At 44.2% G+C, this 10,746-nt stretch overlaps 1 long non-coding RNA gene across 1 annotated transcript in view; it reads right to left on the bottom strand.

The window, feature by feature from the left end:
* LOC119169458 (uncharacterized) overlaps nucleotides 1-10,746 on the bottom strand; it is a 29,652-nt gene that overhangs the window by 5,368 nt on the left and 13,538 nt on the right. The window contains exon 2 of the long non-coding RNA XR_005109616.2: nucleotides 6,129-6,227. This is a non-coding gene — a long non-coding RNA (uncharacterized LOC119169458). The remainder of the gene's footprint in view (nucleotides 1-6,128; nucleotides 6,228-10,746) is intronic.

Raw genomic sequence — 10,746 nt, 5'->3', positions numbered from 1 at the left:
GGCACAAGGCTGTAACCATCAGCAGAGCTAGAGTTCAACCTAGCAAGGCTTTGTTAGTAATGTCAAGTCTTTGGTAGAGACCCCAAGTTTATACTAGTCGTACTAAGCATGGCCAAACTAGGCTGGACATGTCACATGACTGCCTGCTATGTGATGTTGGGATTTTGGTCATGTGACTAGTTGTTACACGGTTGTAGGTGAGAGCATGTCACATGACCATCTGTTACGTGATTCATGGATGGCTTGGCCATGATGTCATGAACACAGGTTCTGAAAAGAAAAAAAAAAAAAAACAGGGACTACACTATGGCGGCTTTGAAGACAAACAAACTGAATCGATGGCAAAACATGGTACAAACATCTATTTGACATCAGAAACCTTGTGTCCCTACATGCTGGTGCTCCAATACATTGCTTTCAGTGACCTCAGTGTACGGCAGGAACACTACCTATTACGTGATGTTGCACAGTTTTAGTCACACGACTGCATGTTACGTAATATTTAGTTATGTGACTAGATGGTGTGTGATGTTATGCGATCTTTCTCCAGGAACTGGTAACACAAAGTTGCATTATTCTAGTTGCGTAACTAGTTGACCGATTTCAGTCCCATGAGTATTGCATGATATTTAATCACATGACTAGTTACGCAATTTCAGTACCCTGACTAGTTGTTACATGATGTTACACAATTTGTTAGTCACATAGAAAACTCAGCTATCATAGTTCTTGTATTTCATACCCGACAAATCGATGCACATGTTGTAGGAGCAAGGCAGAAATTGAAGAGGATGAAGTGAATGAGTACCGCTCCACAATAATGATAATTACTGTTCACACTATCAGTGCATTGAAAAGCTCAGAGAGCTCTTCTCTTGAGAGCAGTCTTAGCTGAACAGTGTTTAGGTCGTGCTTTGGAAGAGCCGACAAGAGTAATAGTCCACAGGTGAGATACAAGGGGACCAAGAGGTGTGACCCGATATGTGAAGACAAAAAATAAATAAATCATTTGAGCTGTCATTGTCTACGAGGCTCGGCAGAAGAAGGTAGTTGCGCACTGGTGATTAGAATTGCACATTCAGGTGCAATTCAGAGAGAGGTCTTTTGATGATGCAGCAGCCCCTCAAACCGAGTACAGGCACGACCAACACAGTCTACCTCCTGAAGGATCCACACAGCAACACTGTAGGTAATCCTCAGAGTGCCTTGGGAGCAGTGGAGCACCTCAATAGGCCAAGCAGTGTCAAAACGTCGGACCTAACGGGCCCACACACCACATCAACATACCACACTTAAAGTATGAAAGACAATCAATCCATTAAACTGTGGCAAGGACCACAAGATCTCAATATCATTGTGGACAGCAGCCTTGGGCATGTTGAGGTTGCTATCAATCAAGTTGACAGAAGCAGGCAAGATCAACCCGTTGTATCGGTGGTTCTAATGTCAGGGTTAACCAACTACGCAGAGCACTCCTTTACCCCTACCAGTGCCTCACTAAGTATCACAAAGCACTGCTATCTTCCAATAGTGTTAAAGACTGCTTGAGTTATCTGTACACCAATTTCCTGATTTGCTGGTCTGCTGTTCCCATTCAATACAATAATCATGGTTTGTAATTCGTCTGTTGAGTTAAAGTTTGTCCTCTTGAAACAGTGGCCGCAGATCTGAACCACTGGTCTGAAGTAACTAGCAGAACACTTGAGAGCACACACAAACAAGAACATGGAGATAATTATGACACGAGCACATTAAAACGATGCTTGTGTACTGATCACTTCCCTTTTTCATTGTTTGTGTGTGCTTAAGTTCTCTTCTATGCAAAACACACCCAACCAAAAATCGATGCTCTTGTGAAGTAACTAGATGATTAAGAAAGAGATCGAGTACTCTAGGCAGGCATTCTCGGATTGCGAGATGTAGTTCACCACTATACTTCAAGAGAAAGGGATAACAGTTGCATATCACCGGTACTTACAGGACTGAAACCTGGAGGCTTACAAAAAGGGATCATCTTATATTGAAGATGCAGCATGCCACACAGAGAAAAGAGATAGACAAAAAGAGAGCGAAGTAAGTCAAGTAGCAAACGGTTCTTGATTTCGAGTAAGACGTCTCACTTAGAATCAAGAACAAGAAATGGGCATTGGTAGTGCATGCACCAAGAAGGCAAGATAAGCACTCATCATTAAGAGTAAAAGATTAGATACCAAAAGAAGCCAAGTGTGCTAGGGCGAGGCAGAAAGTCAGATGGGCAGATCAGATTAAGAGGTTTGTAGGAATAACATGGCCATAAAAGGCGTAGGGCCAGGTAGGGTGGCAAAACATGGGAGAGGCCTCAACTCCCTCCAATGAGCATAGCTAAATAGATGATGTAGTATTGCGTTCAAAGAAAAAAAAAACAGCGAAATAGGACAGCTTTTAGTGTAGATAAACAGTTTGTGCTTTTATGCCAAACTTATCTTAGTCTGTCGCATGGACCAACCCTAAAAATCATGACAGTGTTGCCATGAAGAAGTTGGAATCAGACAATGTTATCATGTCATGTACTTGCTGAAGAATAGCAAAGTAATCTAGCCCTGCCTTGTAAGCAGCCTGATAACAAGAATTTATTCCCCTATTAGTGCCACAAGCAACAAGTGACACTCCATGCCCTCTTTCAGACTACCTTGTCTTGTGCCAGTGGAAGTTGTCCAAAGACCCTGATAAAAATTTTTAAAAATATAAAATGGGTGAAATCGATTAAGCTAACGGCTGGATATGATAGTGTGGACATTAGGGTATTCACAAATTTAATAAGGATCATAACTGTTAGAAATCAGTATAAATGTACTGTACAGAAATTGGCAGTGGGGATGTGGCTCCAGAAGAAGAGGCCAGCGGGTTGGTTATAAAGCCACTGTTCTGGTGCTGTCCTGCGTGTTACTTCTCGTTGCTCAACTTTACCATCTGACGACTTTGTCACCTAGAGCGCCTGGTGACATTTGGTGGTTGAGCTGGGTATTTCCAGACCTGGAACTCCAAAACCGGACGCTTCCCCCCTTGCCTGTCATGCCTGAAAACACTGCCCCGAGCAAGCCTCCACAGGCGTCGCCTGCGGCCACCTGTTCAGGTACACTACGCCGAGATCCTACCATGTTCAGTGGAGCCGAAGATCAAGACGTCGACAATTGGTTGTCATTGTACAACAAAGTTAGTGTGACTAATAAGTGGAATGAACCAGATAAGCTCAACTACATCACCTTCTACCTCTCAGGAATCACCAATACGTGGTTCCACGTGCATGAATCAGAGGTTTCCACATGAGCGGCACTCAAGACTACTAGACTTCAAGATGTATTTGGACACTTTGCAGTCCGCAAGCTTCGGGCAGAGCATCAGCTTCGCACCTGTGCTCCACATAGAGCTGAAAACTTCACCAACTACATTGAATATGTAGTGGACAGTTGCTATCACATAAACTCCAACATGACCTAAAAAGAGAAAATAAAGAACATTATGAAGAGCATAGAGGACGATGCCTTCCAAATGCTCTTGGTGAGGAACCCCGAGATGATTATCGAAGTAACGACTATTTGTAACAGCTACGAAGAAAAACGTAAGCAACGCATTTCAACGCACTGAGATCTCGCACCACATGGCGCGCTTTTGGCACACGGCATCAGTTCCTGTGCTGCCCCCTCCGACCCATCGTTTCTCAATCAAGTCAAGCAATTTGTTCAAGAAGTCGCACCCCAACTGTTTCTTCTGCCAGTCTCCTAGGCGTCCAAGTCGCTCTTGACTCCCGAGGTCTGGCAGGTGATACGAGAGCAAGTGGCTGACATCATACTCCTTGCTCATCAACCGGTTCCTGTAACAGCTCCAGTTACTTATAGTGCCATCGTAGCCAAGACCACTGTTTCTGCCTGTGTCATACGCACCTACGTCCACCTTCCCTTCCCTTGTTCCCTCGTCTACAAACATACACCAAGAAACTATGGTCCACTACTGCAGCCTCTTTGCTCAGCTCAGCAATAGTTCGCTCTGCCTGTGGCCCGTTTTCAACCCGTGGTGCACACCTGAAAACCGGCCCATCTGTTTCCCATGCGGAAGCGCTGGCCACGTAGCATGGTTTTGCCGCCGTCACGCAGAGAAGTCTCCCGACTGTGCATGGCCACAAAGCAATGGTCCGAACTACGCCTTCCACTCTGGTAATGACGCCCAGCACTTCGGCGTCATGCTTGCTGCTTCCCAAGCTTTCAGCACACGGCGATCTCTATCCCGTCCTCGGCGTTCTCAGTCTCCTCTCATCCGCTGAACTGAAGCTCCACAAGGGGAAAACTGACAAATTCAGTTTAAGAGGCAAGAACTTCCTCTCTATGAATGGCTCAAAACCTCATTTATTCCCCGTGAATGTAATTATAGTTTATGCCGAAAATATTGCCGTTCATGTGCTTGTACATATGGCAGCAGAGCTACCAGTGATTCCAACCAGCTTTGCCTTAAGCTCTGCAAACTCCAGAACCTGTTTTCTGCGCTTTCATTATATACAGCCAGTGCAGAGCTCATCGATCGTTTGGGAACATGTTTGGGTTCATGTTTTCGCAGACGCCATTTTTTACCACATTGAGCTCAACGTTCTGCCTCGCTGCTCTCGTGCCATGATCTTGGGATGAGACTGCTTGCAATCTTGTCCTACCGTGATTGATTGAACCCGCGAAGAACTTTCTCTGTCTCCATTTGGAGGCAGCGGTCACAGACAATACCATTCCTCCTTTCTCTTCCACTCATGTTGTCATCTCTTGCACTGCCAAGTGTGGATTATCAAAATCAAAATCAATCCTTCAACTTCATGCAGACACTTACTAAAAGATGGAGAGTTAATTATAGCTGTAACACTATCATACCTGTGAAACCATGCTGCAGGAAACAATAAATGATGCTCCCACAGTGACTTGCTGGTGATGGCAAAGTCACTTCAACATAATTACAGCAGCACCGTTTGTGTCGTGCCAGATGGGTCAGAGCACTGGTGTTGAAGATTGGCATGGAGAGAGAAGTTTGGACGACTACCCTGAAATCATCTGCATTGATACAGCATATAAACTTCTTGAAACAGAAATGTCACATTTCCTCGTTACAGTGAAAGTAGGAAATGGAGTGAAATCGTGATTTCCTCATTACAGTGAAAGTAGGAAATGGAGTGAAATCGTGGCAGCTGGTTATTTCCCAAACGAACGTCATGAGTTTAAATTGCTTTCCAAGGAAGCAACAAACTGCTATAGGGCCTCTCTTGATGCTGATAAGCAGAGACGCTTGTGAGGATACCACTACTATAGTGCATGGCTTCTGAAGTACATAATTAAACATATGAAAAGCCTTTGGCTAATGAACAACGGTGAGCCCACAAAATTTTCCCTAGCAATGCCTACCTGTGAAAGTATATTAAGATATTTGATAGCATATGTTGGCATATACAATGAAAACTAGCTGATTTATTGTTATTATTTGTTTTGCTCACAGATATTTAAAGCTTCAATTGGCTTTTGAAGATGATTAAAGTAAAATTGAGAAATACATGGAATGAAAAGGCACGGAGGCCTCGCAGGGAAACAAAACGAAACTTTCTACACATCTTGACACCAGATATTTCAGTTATATTGAAGGATTTGTGGATTTAGGAAAGTTTACTGACGACTGCAGCAAGCACACCAAAGCAAATCGTGAATTGGTTGTCATGCTGCAGCCATTTATAGGCAAATGGACTTAAGTTATAGCTATAGAGCGTTCAATTAAGCTGTCAGAGTAGAAGAAGTTAACTGGTTTCCTTCACTATTTTTGCAGTGCTGTATTTCCATTTCGTGGAAATGGGAAAAGCAGAGTGCTAGCAAGAATTCTTTAAGAAGTATCAATCCTGCATAAAAGGGCACTTCATGTAGATTCGATCTGCTCTGATGGTGCTACCTGGCAACCACTAATGTAGAATGCCTTTGGCCTACAAGACAATTTCAAAAATGTGCAACACAATGCATCCTAGTGATACTACTGCACTTCGTGTCAAATTTTCTGCATCTCGTTAAATATGTGCCAAATGCAGTGATAAAAACAGGCTTCAACGCTCCAAATGAAAGAAGACACTGTATTATTACCTTCATTATCTGTGAAGTATTGTCAACGTATGCCATGCCCCTTGTACAGTTCCAGTGCTTGCTTAGTGCAATTTTTCGTTGGTTGATCTGGAGCGATCCCTGAAACGAGTACTTGAATTGTGCAAATCCGAATGTACCAGCAGAAAGCAAGAATGCGCCAAAGAGAAGTTCACAGAAAGTCTATGTGGCATGGTGCCTCGTCTACTCTAACGCACGTGAGTTGCAAAGTGTAAACAACGAAGAGCCTAGTGCACCCTCTCGGTGCATAGCTCGCATGACACTTTGTAAGCAGCCGTGTCTCGGCACCTGTGAAATAAACGCTTTTTGTTACCAAGCCTTGAGGAGATTCACTTCTTTTTGTGCTCCTCGAGCTCGCATCATGGTGTTGAAAGTGCAATACTTCATTACAGCATAAGTTTAGCCCAAAAAATGACGAGGACAAGAAAGTGAACACCACAAGCTCTTTTACGATATAATAAATCAGAACCAACTCGCTCGCCTCTCTGCTTTGAATTACTTTTGCTGTCCCTTCTAGCCACTGCTCTTACCCAAAACGGTCTCCATGGTGCCTCGTCTACTCTAACGCACGTGAGTTGCAAAGTGTAAACAACGAAGAGCCTAGTGCACCCTCTCGGTGCATAGCTCGCATGACACTTTGTAAGCAGCCGTGTCTCGGCACCTGTGAAATAAACGCTTTTTGTTACCAAGCCTTGAGGAGATTCACTTCTTTTTGTGCTCCTCGAGCTCGCATCATGGTGTTGAAAGTGCAATACTTCATTACAGCATAAATTTAGCCCAAAAAATGACGAGGACAAGAAAGTGAACACCACAAGCTCTTTTACGATATAATAAATCAGAACCAACTCGCTCGCCTCTCTGCTTTGAATTACTTTTGCTGTCCCTTCTAGCCACTGCTCTTACCCAAAACGGTCTCCAACAACCATGATGACAGACTCTGATGATGATGTGTGGTGTTTTATGGCGCAAGGGCCAATTGATGGCCAAAGAGCGCCATTTCAATGAGTATAGAGATGTGGACAATGATATGTTGCGTGGCTGTATAGGGGCCTTAAAATTCCTCGCGATAATGCGGGTAAAAACATAAGTATTAAAGACATGACAGTGGCGTGATATGCATATTAAAAAGGGTGACAAAGGTTTTGATAATAAAAACATGTAAAAATATTTGGCATTAGCACACTTGCCTCATCAGTGCCCTTGTGTCCAAGGGCTGCAAGGCAAGTGCTTTTAAATGTAATCACAGCAGCAGCGACCTCTCTTGAGAGGTCACGCTACGCAATGCCTGGGTATATTACATGGTAAAAATTAACATCTCTTAAAAAAGCTAACAATGATTTATGGGTGAAAAGTGGTTCCCTACCGACAAACATTGCAGGGTGTAAAGGTATATGTTGTCGGTAGGGTAATGGGAAGTGTTGTTTTCTTAGAGTTTCTAACTGTTTACATTGGATTAAAACGTGAAGAACTGTTAAAGCCTCACCACATTTATCACACAATGGTGGATCACCACCGGATAAAAGATGTGTGTGTGTCGTGTATGTGTGACCTATCCTGAGTCTTGTTAGTGTTACCTCTGTTAGACGTGATTTTGATACTGGTGGCCAATGGCCAAGGTGTGGCTTGATAACGTGTAGTTTGTTTTGTGTGTGTGTATCCCACTTGCTCTGCCAGTAGTCCCTGAGGTTTAGTTTGAGAGACGGCTTAAGATCAAGGGCCGGGATTGATATGGATGTAATGGCGGTGCTCTCATGGACGGATGCAGCGAGCTGATCCGCCCTCACGTTGCCTTGGATCTCACGGTGCCCTGGCACCCAGCACACTGCAACATGTTGTTTGTGCGTGTAGAGTGTGCACAAAATGGAGTAAAGTGAGACAAGGACTGGGTTTTTTTGTTTTTTAAGACTGTGCAGAGCCGTTACCACACTGAGGGAGTCTGTATAAATTACTGCTTTTTGTATTTGTAATTGTTTGATGTGTTTAGCTGCCACCAGTATCGCGTAAGCTTCCGCTGTGAAGATACTTGTGCGTGGATGTAGAGGGCCAGCATCCGAAAAGGATGGGCCGACAGCAGCGTAGGACACAGAGGAGTTAGTCTTGGAGGCATCTGTGAAGAAGTCAGGACATGTGTATTTGTGTTGAAGTTCCAGAAAGTATGTTCGGATATGGGCAATAGGTGCATGTTTTGTAACCTCTAGGAAAGACACATCGCAGTCTATAGTCTGCCACTGCCACGGTGGCGGGTATGCTACAGGAGCCATTAAACTGTGTTCAAGTGACACTTCAGTTTCTTCAGCTAGACACTTCAGGCGAACTGAGAAGGGCTGCCTCATCGAAGGCCTGTTTTTAAAAAGAGTTGAGCTCGACAAATCATTAATTGTAGAGTATGAGGGGTGCTTCTTGTCTGCTTTCACCTTAAGGAAATAAACAAAGGACATGTAAGTTCTCTGCAGATGAAGCGACCACTCATTTGACTCAACATAAAGGCTTTCTACGGGGCTGGTGCAAAAAACACCCGTAGAAAGGCGGATGCCCAAATGGTGCACGAGGTTCAGCATCTTCAAGGCACTTTGAGTGGCAGACTGATAGACAACGGCCCCATAATCTAAGCGGGTACGAATAAGGCTTCTATAGAGGTTCATGAGGCATTGCCTATCACTACCCCACGTAGTACGTGACAACACTTTTATAACATTCATGGCTTTTAAACATTTTGTTTTTAAATACTTGAAGTGCGGTACGAAGGTCAACTTGTTGTCCAAGATTAAGCCTAAGAATTTATGCTCGGCTTTGACGGACAGACGTTGCCCGTTCAGCCGAATGTCAGGTTCCGAGTGCATGCCTCTCTTTCGAGAGAACAAGATACACGTGCTTTTTCCTGGGTTCAGCCGGAAGCCGTTTTCCTCTGCCCATTTGGAGACCTTGTTTAAACCTAACTGAACCTGTCGCTCACACATTGCTAGGTTGCATGACTTAAAGCCAAGCTGGACGTCATCGACATATGTGGAATAGAACATGTTGCGGGGGATGGACAGGTGCAAGGAATTCATTTTAATAATAAAAAGTGTACAACTAAGTACACCACCTTGCGGTACTCCCGTTTCTTGCACAAATATTTGGGAGAGAGTACTGCCCACACGGACGCGGAATTTCCGATTGGACAAGTAACTCTCGATTATGGAAAGCATTCTACCGCGCACACCCAGGTAAGACAAGTCTCTTAATATCCCAAAACGCCATGTTGTGTCGTAAGCCTTCTCGATATCGAGAAACACTGAGAGGAAGTATTGTTTGTGGACAAAAGCTTCTCGGATCTGTGCCTCGATACGCACCAGATGGTCGGTGGTGGATCTACCCTCCCGAAACCCACACTGAAATTGGTCGAGCAAATTGTGTGTTTCAAGGAAATGTAAAAGTCGGCGGTTTATCATTTTTTCAAAAAAGTTTACAAACGCAGCTGGTTAGTGCAATGGGCCTATAACTTGAAACTGAGGAAGGGTCCTTGCCCTGTTTCAAAATAGGGATAACAATAGCCTCTTTCCAGGAAGCAGGGATGGTGCCTGAAAGCCAGATAGCATTGTATAGAGAGAGTAAAGTTTTTCGCGTTTCGAGCGGCAAGTTTTTCAACATTTCATATGTGACACGGTCGTAGCCTGGAGCGGAATTATTGCAAGAGTTTAGTGATGTTTGTAGCTCAGCTAAGTTGAAAGGTTGGTTGTATTCCTCGTAATTTGTGCACTTGGATTCTAGTTTCTGCTTTTCTATCTTTGCTTTGTGTCTTTGGAAAGCTTCAGTGTAGTGTGACGAGCTAGACACCTGCTCGTAGTGTGCACCGAGGAAGTTCGCTTGATCTTCCAGGCTATCACCCTGTGTGTTTACGAGTGGGAGTGAGTGTACTTGTCTTCCTGCTACCCTACGAACCATGTTCCAGACTTTAGCCTCTTGTGTATATGAATTTATCCCTGATAAAAACTTGTGCCAGCTTTCTTTGCCGGCCTGCCGACGCGTTCTCCTGCCTCGAGATTTTATTTTCCTAAAGCTCTCAAGGTTTTCCGCTGTCGGCGAGTTCCGCAGCAACCTCCATGCCCTGTTCTGTTCCTTTCGCGCATTCTGGCACTCAGTGTTCCACCACGGAACGTGTCGTTTGCCGGGCAGTCCAGATGTTTGTGGAATGCACTTGGTTGCTGCGTCAGTAAGAAAAGCCGTGAGGTACTGCACTGCTTCATCTATGCCTAACCCGCATATGTCAGTCCAATTTAGGTGAGTAAGCTTTTGAAATCGTTCCCAGTTGGCTTTGTTTACCAGCCATTTGGGAACATGTGGAGGACATTCATTTATTATTGGTGTACTCAAAACTAAAGGGAAATGGTCACATCCGTATGGATTATTTATGACTTTCCACTGAAGTAATGGTACAAGTGAAGGAGATGCGATACTGAGGTCTATGGAAGAGTAAGTTTTGTTGGCAAGGTTATAGTATGTTGCCTCTTTCCTATTCAACAGACAAGCACCCGATGAAATGAGGAATTGTTCAATGAGACGACCTCGGGCATCACAGCGAGAGTCACCCCACAGACCATTATGTGCGTTCAGGTCCCCA

The sequence above is a fragment of the Rhipicephalus microplus genome, chromosome 2 (genome assembly GCF_043290135.1).
Source record: "Rhipicephalus microplus isolate Deutch F79 chromosome 2, USDA_Rmic, whole genome shotgun sequence".
In the NCBI taxonomy this organism is placed as follows: domain Eukaryota; kingdom Metazoa; phylum Arthropoda; class Arachnida; order Ixodida; family Ixodidae; genus Rhipicephalus; species Rhipicephalus microplus.
The sequence above is the reverse complement of the archived record's forward strand: the minus strand, read 5'-3'. Positions and strand labels throughout refer to the sequence as shown.